The sequence below is a fragment of the Echinops telfairi genome, unplaced genomic scaffold (genome assembly GCF_000313985.2).
Source record: "Echinops telfairi isolate 266 unplaced genomic scaffold, ASM31398v2 ScPeMD7_7419;HRSCAF=8457, whole genome shotgun sequence".
NCBI lineage: Eukaryota > Metazoa > Chordata > Mammalia > Afrosoricida > Tenrecidae > Echinops > Echinops telfairi.
Window position 1 is genome coordinate 2,386,255 of NW_022111319.1, and position 11,621 is coordinate 2,397,875.

At 39.7% G+C, this 11,621-nt stretch overlaps 1 pseudogene; it reads left to right on the top strand.

The window, feature by feature from the left end:
* Nucleotides 1-6,618: 6,618 nt before the first annotated feature.
* LOC101663663 lies at nt 6,619-11,496 on the top strand (annotated as a pseudogene).
* Nucleotides 11,497-11,621: the final 125 nt, after the last annotated feature.

Genomic DNA, 11,621 nt, shown 5'->3' on the forward strand with positions numbered 1-11,621 from the left:
GAAACTACCCTGAGGCAGTCAGAGTTTGAGCTGAAGGAACCACATGGAAACTCCTGCCAGCACTGACATGCTTAAAATGCCACTGGATCCACAAGACTTTCTACTCACTGGCCTGTGATCTTCCTGCATTCAGCATCATTGTATATGTTTCATGAGTCTGAAGAGCACCTTGTAGATTGGTATCAGACACATGGGTTAATCTCGGATGTATGGACTTGATCTGGACTGAGCTGGGATGTTTTTCTCAAAGTTCAATTGCTCTTGTATATAAAGCTCTTTCTTATACACACATGAGTCTATGAATTTACTTCTCTAGTCTACCCAGACTAACACAATAAGTTCTTATTGAAGGCCCTTTTGAAAAGAACACAAAACAGACACTGTTATAATGACTTAATTAATAGGTATCTATTACTCACAGATTTAAAAAAAACAAGGATGAGTAGAACAAAAAGCATAATCATCAGCCACGGGATCATGAGGTTAGGTTCTTATCCTAGAGTATGAGTTACAGTGCATTCATGTTTTGTGTTATGGAAGAAGAAAGCCAAACTATCTCTATGCAACTATATAAAGAAAACAAGTCATGAAAAGGTGTACTAAAGGGCAAGAGAATAATAAAAAGCAAAAAGTGTAATACATGTGGAAGGGACAGCAGAAAATAGAGCTTACTCATTGCCCCTGGGTAGTGGGTGACAATTTCTTCATCAGTGTGATAGTTTTTTTTGTGCCAACATCGCACCTGTAAGAAGATATGGGTGGAGTTTAGCCTGTCAATCAGGTTACAGCTTGATGACTTTCTTTGGAGGTGTGATCAAGATAAATGGCTCTCTGGAAGCTGGTCCCTCCCTCTCTCTCTCTGCCTTCACCATCTTGTTGAGGAGTCACCCTGAGACCTCCGTGAGCCCTGTGATGCAGCCACCACCACTGGATCCACACAACTCTGTACCCACTTTCCTGTGATCTACCTGCATTCTGCATCATTGCATGTGGCTGCACGAGTCTAAAGAGGAACTTATGGACTAGTATCAGACTTATGGATTAGTGTCAGACTTATGGACTTGGGTTGGACTGGGATGTTTTATTGATGCATGATAACTTCTTCATATAAGGCTCTTTCATATATATATATATATGAGTGCCTCTGAATTTGTTTCTCTAACAACCTGACCTAATACAATAAGCTATTCCTGAATTTCTGGTTTCAGAGAACAACTTTTTCTCCTAACTCCACTGAGGTATTATGACAGTTTTCTAAGTTTCTTCTGAGTGTAATCATCCCTCCCACACTCCAAGGAGCATACTTTACTTTGTGTTCACTAGTGCCTATTATCCAGCCCTTGTGGCATCGTGGGTTAAGCATTGAGCTACTGCAAAGTCAATAGTTTGAAACCACCAGCTTCTTCACAGGACAAAGAGGAGGTTTTTATTTTGGGAGAAATGCGAGGATTTTTTTACTCAAGTAAAGAGTTCCAGTCCCAGAAAATGGCAGAGGCAGTTCTCCCCTGTCCTTTTGGGTCTTTCTGAGAGCTTTTTAGTGGTTATTATATCCATTAGTAACTATGGAAATGGGGTGATGGATGGGTATTCAGTTTACCATAACTATGCAACCAGAAGTCTACACCATTTGACCACATACAGTGTCTCTCTGTTACTCTTTGTTCATTGCACTATCATAAGCCCTGAAACTTTCATGAATGTGTAGATTCAAGTCTTCTCCTCAAGATTATAAATTACCTTGGTTACCATGGTCTTAGTACAGAACTGTTCAACAAGTCATAACACATTTAACAAGTCCAGTGGCTACAAACATTATCAGGTGTATTTGTCATAGATCCCAACCATATCTTCTATGCAGTTGATAATAATAAATAAGGGAGACCCAATGAGAATCAATGCATTTGAATTATGGCTTTAGTAAATATTATTAACTATATCATGGATTTCCAGTAGAATGAACACATCTGCCTTATAAGATTTACATAAAGAATTCTCCTTAAAACAAGGATGGTGAGACTTGTTCTCCTGTACTTTGGACATGTTATTAGGTGGGACCAGTCCCTGAAGATAAATATCATTCTTGTAAAGTGTCATTTAAAAAGAGGAATCCCCTCAACGAGATGACTCACCACAGTGACTGCAATAATGAACTAGAATATTGCTATAAATGTGAGAATGGAGCATGATGGAGCAGTATTTGTTTTCTTGTACATAAAGTCACTATGTTTTAAAACTATCTCAATGATTTTGCCTCGTTGCACTTCCCATTTCTGTTCCATTAAAAAATAGGGAAACCTTACAATGGTTCTTAGCAATAAATATTATTTTGTAGAGTTTCACTTTGGAGAGCAAGTTGTTTCTTAAACATCTTGCTGTTGCTGTTATTGTAGGTGCCATCAAGCCAGCTCTGACCCATTAGGTCCTAATGATTAGGACCATATGCACAACAGAACAAAACAATGAATGGTCCTGCACCATCCCCACAATTGTTCTTATGCCTGAGCCAATTGATGCAGCCACTGTGTGATCCATCACTTTGAGGGCCTTCTACTTTCCCAAACATGATGTCTTTCTCCAGGGACTGGCCTCTCCTTACAAGATATCCAAAGTATGTAAGATAAAGTCTTACCATCCTTACCTCTAAAGAGGACTCTGGCTGCACTTCATCCAATACAGATCAGTTTGTCCTTTTGTACATGGTACTTTCAAGGTTCTCCGGCACCACAATTTAAATACATCAATTATTTTACAGTCTTCCTTATTCAATGTATAACTTTCCCATGCTTATGATGCAATGGAGAATACAATGGCTTAATCCTTAAAGTAATATACTTGTGCTTCAATACTCTAAAGGGGTCTTGTGCAGCAGATTTACCTAATGTTATACATCTTTTAATCTTTTGACAGCTGCTTCCATGAGCATTCATTGTGGATCCAAGTAAGGCAAAATACTTGAAAATGTCAAGCTTTTCTCCTTTTATCATGATATAACCTGTTGGTTCAGTTGTGAGGATTTTGGTCTTCTCTACACTGGGTTGTAATCCACACTGATATTCATCAGCAAGTGTTTCAAGTTCTCCCTACTTTCAGCAAGTAAGGTTGCATCATGTGCAGACTGCGAGTTTTTAATAAGCCCTCCTCCTCTCCTGATGTCACACATTTCTTCAGATAAGACAGCTTCTCTGATGATTTGCTCAACATACAGACTGAAAAGCACAGTGAAAGAATACAACCCTGACACACAACTTTCTGATTTAAAACATGCAGTATACCCTTGTTCTGCTCACACAAATGCCTCATGATCCCTATACAAGCTCTGAATGAGCACAATGAAGTGTTCTGGAATTTCCATTCTTCTCAAGGTTATTCACAGTTTATTATGGTCCACAGTCAAATGCCTTTGCATAGTCAATGAGTACAAGTAAACATCTTTCTGATGTTCTCAGCTTTCAGCCAAGATCCATCTGACATTATTAATGCTATCTTATGTTCCATGGCCTCTTCTTAATCCAGCCTGAACTTTTGACTGTTCCCTGTCAATGTTCTGCTGCAATCATTGTTGGATGATCTTAAGCAAAATTTCATTTATGTGAAATATCAGGCATATCATTCTATAGTTTGAGCATTCTATTGGGTCACCTTTCTTTGGAACGGGCACAAATATAGATCTCTTCCAGTCAGTTGACCAAGTAACTATCTTCCAAATTTCCTGGCATAAATTAGTGAGCACTTCCAGTGCATCTTCAGCTTATTGAAATATTTCAATTGATATTCCATCAATTCCTGGAGCCTTTGTTTAGGCTAATGCACTCAGTGACGTTTGAAATACTTCTTTCAACATAATATATTCTTGTTCATATGCTACCTCCTGAAATGTTGTAATTTCGACTAGTTCTTTTTAGTGCAGTGACTCCGTGTTGCATTTTTTCCATCTTTTTCATTTTCTCCTGATGCTTCTTGCATCATGAAATATGTTGCTAACAGAATCAAAATTGTAATTTGAGGTTTGAATTTTTTTCTTGAGGTCTTTCAGTTTGATATGGTGAACATGTTCTTCACTTTTGGTTTTCTGACTCTATGTCCTTGCACACTCCATTATAATATTTGGCTTTGTCTCTTCAAGCTGTCCTTTAAAATCTACTATTCAGCAACTTTATTTCATCTTTTCTCCCATTTGCTTTAGGCACTCTGCACTTAAGAACCAATTTAAGAGTCTCTTCTGGCATCTACTTAGATCTTTTCTTTCTTTCCTCTATTTGTAATGACTCTTATTTTCTTCATGAATTAATGTCCTTTGACAGCTCATCAAGTCTGTTATTAGTGTTCAATGCATCAGACATGTTATTGAGATATTCGCAAAATTCAGGAGGGATAGACTCAAAGTCATATTTTGGCTCTTGTGGATATACTTACATTTTCTTCAGCTTTGTCTTGAACTTACATATGAGTAATTAATGGTCTGTTCCACAGTCAGTCTTTGGCCGGGTTTTAGCTGCTGATATTGAGCTTCTCCATCTTCCCACATACATAGTCTATTTTATTTCCATGTATTCCACCGGGGGAAATTCATATGTATAGCAACTTTTTGTGTTTTTTAAAAAAAGGTATTTGCTATGAACAAGTCATTGGTCTTGCAGAATTCTATCATGCGATCTCCAGCTTCATTTCTCTCATCACATCCCTATTTTCCAATTACTGTTCCTTCCTCTTTGCTTCCAACTTTTCAATTTCAATCACCAATAACTATCAATGCATCTTGATTTCATGGTTGTTCAATTTCTGACTGAAGTTATTGATAGAATTCTTCAATTTCTTCATCAGCAGCTTTTGTGATTGGTGCATAAAGTTGAATTATAGTTGTATTGATTGGATTTTATTGAAGATGGATGGATGTAATGAGATCACAGATAGAATTGTATTTCATGATGGATTTAGCAATATCCTTTCTGGCAATTGATGCACAGCATTTCCTCTTGATTGTGTTACTTCTGGTATAGTAAACCATATGCTTTTCTGATTCAAAATAGCCAATAGTTATCCATTTCAGCTCACTAAGGCCTAGGATATTGATCTTCATGCTTTCTGTGTTAGAAAGGGTTCTCTAGAGAAACAAAACCAGGACACTTATAATATTATACATAAATGTAAAAGGATAGACATATAACCACGAATGACTATAACAGCTGATTAGTCCACACAACAGTACAGAGAGCTCTGTTCAACTTACTTCTGTGGAACAGTTAATATACTGGAAGTCCTTCAACTCATGAGGGCTGTTGGGTCCAAGATCAAAGAAGCAAACAACTAAGTCTTCCGGAGAGCAATGCAGTCAGTCTGGCCACAGGCAGCAAAAAGCAGGGTGGATAATAAACAGTCAGTCAGATGACCGGATCCAACAGCCCAAAACTCAAGTGATGTATACTCCAGCAACGTGGTGATGCAGGTCTCAAAGGAACCTCAAGCTCTAGTGACATGATACAAGTGTTGGGTGTCCCACAGGTACTGTAGCTCACAAGTTGAGGCAGAGAACTAGCTAAGGCAGTTGCACACTGGTCTGAACACAAGATAGCAAGAGAGAGAGGGGCAGGGCTTGCTGAGTCATTTATCTCTTTGCCTTCCAAACAAACTGTGACCTTATTAATCCCACATGTTTTTATTGGCCAAATTGTCAAAATAAACCTACTTATCATAGTGCACCCTTTGCCGACTTGGCATTGTACCCAATTCTTTAGCCATATATAATTTTCAGACATTAATGAAATCATATTTCATCTAACATCATACATATAAATGAAAACACTGAATCTAATTTTATCTGGTATATCATACATGAACAAAGGAAAGATATTCAATAAGCACATATAAAGAAGATAAACTGACACTCACAAACCTCACTTTTGAAACTGATCATGTGGTCATAACTGATAGGTAGAACTACCTTCTTCTACTACCCATTTTGTATTACCCTTGCCCTCAGCCAGTACCTCAGCTGGTCATGGTTCTTTGCCTGGTGGGGTGACCCAGACCTTTATTCCTGAAGGGTCTGTGTCATTAGATGTCCTGTGAGGATTGGATAGCTGTAATTTACCATTATTTTAATCATATGGCATGGTAGTACTAAGAGATGGCATATGGGATCTCCTGAGTTCAGAGCCAGTGCCCAGTAATCCCTGAAAAAATGTGATTATTTACTTTCCTCCAATGAACAGTCACTCTTGTGAAAGGCTGCAGGTCCTTTAGGGGAAGGCTAGAAGAAAGACTAGCAGTATAAACCTATGGTGATATAGCAGGGTCTTTCTTCAAAGGGACCTGGCCTTCCCCTTCTTCAAGGATTTTCAGGTCTGTAAACTGGCACAGGTCTGGGAATTGAATGAGTGCTCGTAACTGTCTATATTGCTGTTCAGCTGATCTAGTATTCTTCCTCCTGTATAGATAACATAAATATTTAGTAGATTTCCCATGTGTTTAACTCCTAGCAACACCGTGACTAAGTAGCCAATGCCATAAATCCACACAAGACAGGTTGCTTTAATTACTATGGAAAACTTGCTGTCCATTACGATAACCATGTCCACCCTGTCTCTGTTGATTCAGTGCTGACACCTGCCCTATACCACCATGGGGCTCAATCAGCCCCATCCTGGTATACATAAAATAGCAATCTCAGGAGTCTTCCGAGATGCTGGGGCCCACTTCCTAAACTTGTTCCTTATGGTTGTGGTGAAAGGTATGTCCTCAGGACACTCCCTTTTGGGTTCTATGGGATTATTCTTATAGATCCATTCCAACATACCATGTTCCCTAAGCTTTTGGAAGCCTTCTTCTACAGTGTACCCAGGTAAGTCAGGTACCTCAAGTTGGTCTAATCTAGGCTATCGGACAGCCCATGCTTCAGTGAACCAACCAAATAAGAAATTAGATCATCTCTTAACCTCTCTGGCTGAGACATTGATGGATGAATCTGTGTTTAGGGGCCCCATATCAAGAAACTCAGACTGGTCTAATGTTATATTTCTTGCACCAGTATCCCACACCCTTAGTAACCATTCCCAGGGATATTCCCCAGGTTTCTGCTTGTATGTATTAGAAAACTCGAGCAGATCTTTATGAGTATAGCGAACTTCTTCCTGAGTTAACATCTGAATCTCACATTTAGGGACTTTCTGAGATTTGATTCTATTTACGAGTCTAGAGGAAATAATTGGTAGTGGTGGTGATTCCTGGGAACTCGCAGCAATATCTTGTAAGGCATCTCCCCCAGGAAATGCTACAGAAGCAACCCCACTTGACATTTCAGCTTGAACAGTTTGGTTAATCTGCTCAGGTGTGGGTTGTTTTACTGATAGTGAATTAATCCCCTCAGGGGGAGGGGTGGATCTATTGGGTGGGGTGGCTCAATTAAATCTAGGGGCTCAATATCCAACTTTTCTGGATCATTAGCCCATATGTTACCATCTATGTTAGACAAGGTTTTCTAGAGAAACAAAACCAGAACACTAATAAATATATCTATATCATCTAGATCTTTATCATCTTATAGATATATTATAGATATAGATAACATAAGAAATAAACAGGTAATTAATCTATAAAATAGTACAAATGGCTCAGTGCAACTCACTCCCGTGAGACAGCTGTGAAACACTGGCAGTCCTTCGAGTCTTGAGGGCTGCCGGGTAGTCCTCTGTAGAGCAATTCAGACTATCAAGCCACAAGCAGCAAACAACAAGGCAGGTAGGTCACCAACAGTCGTCAGATGACAGGGTCCAACAGTCCCCAGCTCAAGAGATGTATATTCCAGTAGTGTGGTGAAGCAGGTCTTGAAGGAACCTCAAATTACAACAACACAGTCCACGGGTTAGGTGCCCCACAGGTAGTGTAGCTTGCAACTTGAGGCACAGAACAAGCAAGGCAGCCGCACACTGGTCCAATGATCAAAGAGCAAGAGACAAGAAAGGCAAGGCTTGCCGAGTCATTCATCTCTCCTCCCTTCAATTAATTCCACATGTGTTCATTGGCCATGTTGGCACAATAAACGTTAACTATCTTACCATTGAATGTCCCAATTCTTTCTGATTAATGCCCTTACTTTACTATCAGACACTGTTCTAGACCTGTAGTTCAGCTGATGCTGTAATTCAGCTACTCGTAGGATGAGACTCTGGATATTATTTTCATCAATGTCAGCTCTACTACTAGAGGAGAGAAGACTCTCCTTTGTAGCACATGCAGAAGCTTTTAGGTCTGTTATTCAGCACTTGAAACATGCTTCTGAGTTTCTGAGGTGATCACTTTCCTTGATCACATTTCCTATTGTAAGGAGGACCAGACAACCAGCTTCCCTATACTTCTCATCCTGACAAAAATGCTGGAAAATATCAAACACACGATCACCCAGAGCCTCTCCTCTTACCAGCACTTCATCTATTGGTGGTGATACTGTGGGTATTAGCTTTGCTACTTCACGCCATCGATTAACACCACCGACTCTAGTAAAAATGGCAAACTCATCCATGTCTTTAAGGGTAGAGATAGCATTAATTGTGCTATTAAGCCTAATCAGGCTGGAGAGCCAATTTGAGAAGTCCATATTTATGGTCATGCTTCCCTAGAAGCACTCCCAGTAACAATTTGTTAGTCAGGGTAGACTAGAGAAACAAATTCATAGACACACATATGTGTGTAAGAAAGAGCTTTATATTGAAGAGCAATTGAATATTGAGAAAACATCTAAGCCCAGTCCAGATCAAGTCCATAAGTCCGTATTAGCCCATATGTCTGATACTAATCTATAAAGTCCTCTTCAGACTCAGGAAATACATGCAATGAAGCGAAATGCAGAAAGATCACAGACCAGTGGGTGGAAAGTCTTGTGGATCCAGTGGTGTTGTAAGCATCTCAGTGCTGGCAGGGGTCTACAAGTGGCTTCTTCAGCTCAGGGCAGTAAAATAGTTCCATGTGTCTTTTCAGCTGCAATGTCTCCCAAGGTGTGAGCAGAGAGAGAGACTGTCTCCCGCCGCCAAGGAGGAAATACTGCAATTCCCAGAAACCGCAGGAGAAGGCCATGCCCACACAGAGGCCTCATTGGCTATATATTGATTGACAGGCTAGACTCCACCTCTTCGCTCATAATTCTCTCAAACTGATCACAGATTATATGATGATCACACTTTCCTTTTCATTGTTTGACCACTTCCAATTCCAAATTCTAAACATTAGATTTTTACAGTTAATTCTCTTTACTCTGAGTTGTACCCTATGAGCAAATGCATATCCCAAAGGTTCCATTCTGACATGCTTTACCTGACTCATGTCATCATGGCTGAATTCCCACCAAGAAATCATCTCTTTTTCAAGCATATTTTGAGTTCCCTCAGACCTGAGGGGCCCATCATCTGACAATATCTTGGACAATTTTCTCCTTCCTCTGTTTAGGCTTTTTGTATTTGAAAATGCTTCAGAGCTACGCATAATGTTTTCAGCAACTTCTTCCTCCGAAGTGGGGAGCTGAGTCCCTCTTCATTGTCTGTTTGTAGCCTGGAAGCTCTGCTGAAACCTGCTCACTTTTGGTGATGGTGACCCATCTGGCATTTGAAATACAAGTGGTATAGCATCACAGCAACACAGAGTACGACAAACTCACAGAAGCGAGGTAGTTAAACAAACATCTTAGGCCTATGTATAAGGAGACCTGGTGGTGCCCTGGGATAAATGTTGGACAAACTCACTGGCTGTTCTGTAGGAGAAATATATGACTGTCTGCTTCTAAAGATTTATAATATCAGAAATCCTATATATGACTTATATGACGTGACATCGACTTGATGACAGTGGGTTTGATTTTTTAGAAGGTTAGTTATACTAGTCTAAGAGTCTAAATAAAAAAGAAAAGATTGGAGAGGATGAAATTAGTTCATTCGTTTACAGTCATAATTTGTGTCTGTGAGCAGGAATATTGAATTAAGTATAGGCCATGGCCAACTTAAAAAAAAAATCACCTGGACATGATTTACTTTTTCTTTCAGTTTGTAAAGAGTGTCACATTCTTTTGTTCTTGGTTTTGTTTTTATCTTTTGATTTTACCATGATCATGGATTCAGTGACATCATTTCATATACCAACTTGTGCGACTGGATAATTTAATTTTTAAAAGTCAATGCTGTAATGTAAATTGCATATAGTGGACACAAAAAAAATGGAGAGAAGCTTGAAGACATTGGTTGCTAATGTCTGGATTTCAAAAGATAAATGATGTCCTAGGTATATAAAGCATTTATATAAAGCATTTTTCTAGGAAATGAGGATAATACCAAAAGCTATAACAGGCTGCAGGGACTCAATATACTGGGGGCAATGAAAAAAATAAAAGCAATTATAAACATTCTGTAAGACAATAAGTCCAGACCCAGCGGTGTGCCACAGTGCAAAGAGAAAGACACTGTCAAACAAGGACCATAGCAAGCATGTAAGTCATCCCATAATAAGAATTACTCTCTGATTACAGAATCCCTTGTGAGTGCACTCCATTCCTTGTGCCTGGAGAAGCACAGTATAAATCTTGCTTCAGTGGGCAACGTGCAACAGGTGCTGAAAGGCATTCATTGCAGGGATACCAAAGCATGAGGGAAAGGAAGCTGTGGCCAAAGATGGGGAAGAACCCAAGTACAAGCCAGAGCAAAACAAACAAACAAGAAAACAAAATTTAAAAAAAAAGAAGAAATGAGCAAGAGGCAACTGGAGAGGGGCCAGTTCTGTACAAGGGCCCCTCAAATCAGAAAACATCTCCTAGTGGCAATCTGCTATTCTCAGATCTGTTTGTGGAATGTGGATGGGTTTCGAGCCTGGATTAAGAAGAAAGGCTTAGGTTGAGTAAAGAAAGAAGTTCCAGGTATTCTGTGCCTCCAAGAAACCAAGTGTTCGAAGAAAAAATGACCAGCTGAACTTCAAGACCTACCTGGACTATCCCATCAGTACTGGCCAGCTTCTTCAGACAAGGAAGTGTACAGTGTCTTGGGCTTACTCTCTCTCTAGTGCCCACTCAAAGTCTCCTACAGCATTGGTGAAGGAGAGCATGGTCAGGCAAGCCAGGTGATCGTAGCTGAAGATGACAAGTTTGTGCTGGTAATAGCCTATGTACCTAATGCAGACCGGGGTACGATGCAAGTGGAGTATTGCGAACACTGGGATGAAACCTTTAGCAAATTCCTAAAGGACTTGGCTGCGCATAAGTCTTTTGTGGGGACCTCAACTTGACCCATGAAGAGCTTGACCTTGGCAACCTGAAAGGCAACAATAAGAATGCTGGCTTTACTCTACAGACATATGCTTATACCTATTTGGACCTACATGATGAATATTCCATCCCAGGAATGTTGGCTGGAGTCTTGATTATTTTTTGTTGTATCACTCTCTGTTACTGTACTGTGCGACAACAAGATCAATTCCAAGGCCTTCAGCAGTGATCACTATCCTATCCCCCCTCTCCTAGCACTGTGACACCTCCTCAAAATCACTCGAGCCTAGAAAAGGAGCTCTCAAAATTTAGTGTTTCTTCTGTAAGTGTTTTTACTTGAGAAATCTGCACTCTATATGCCTTTTTTTTTTTTTTTTAGGTTTGAGTT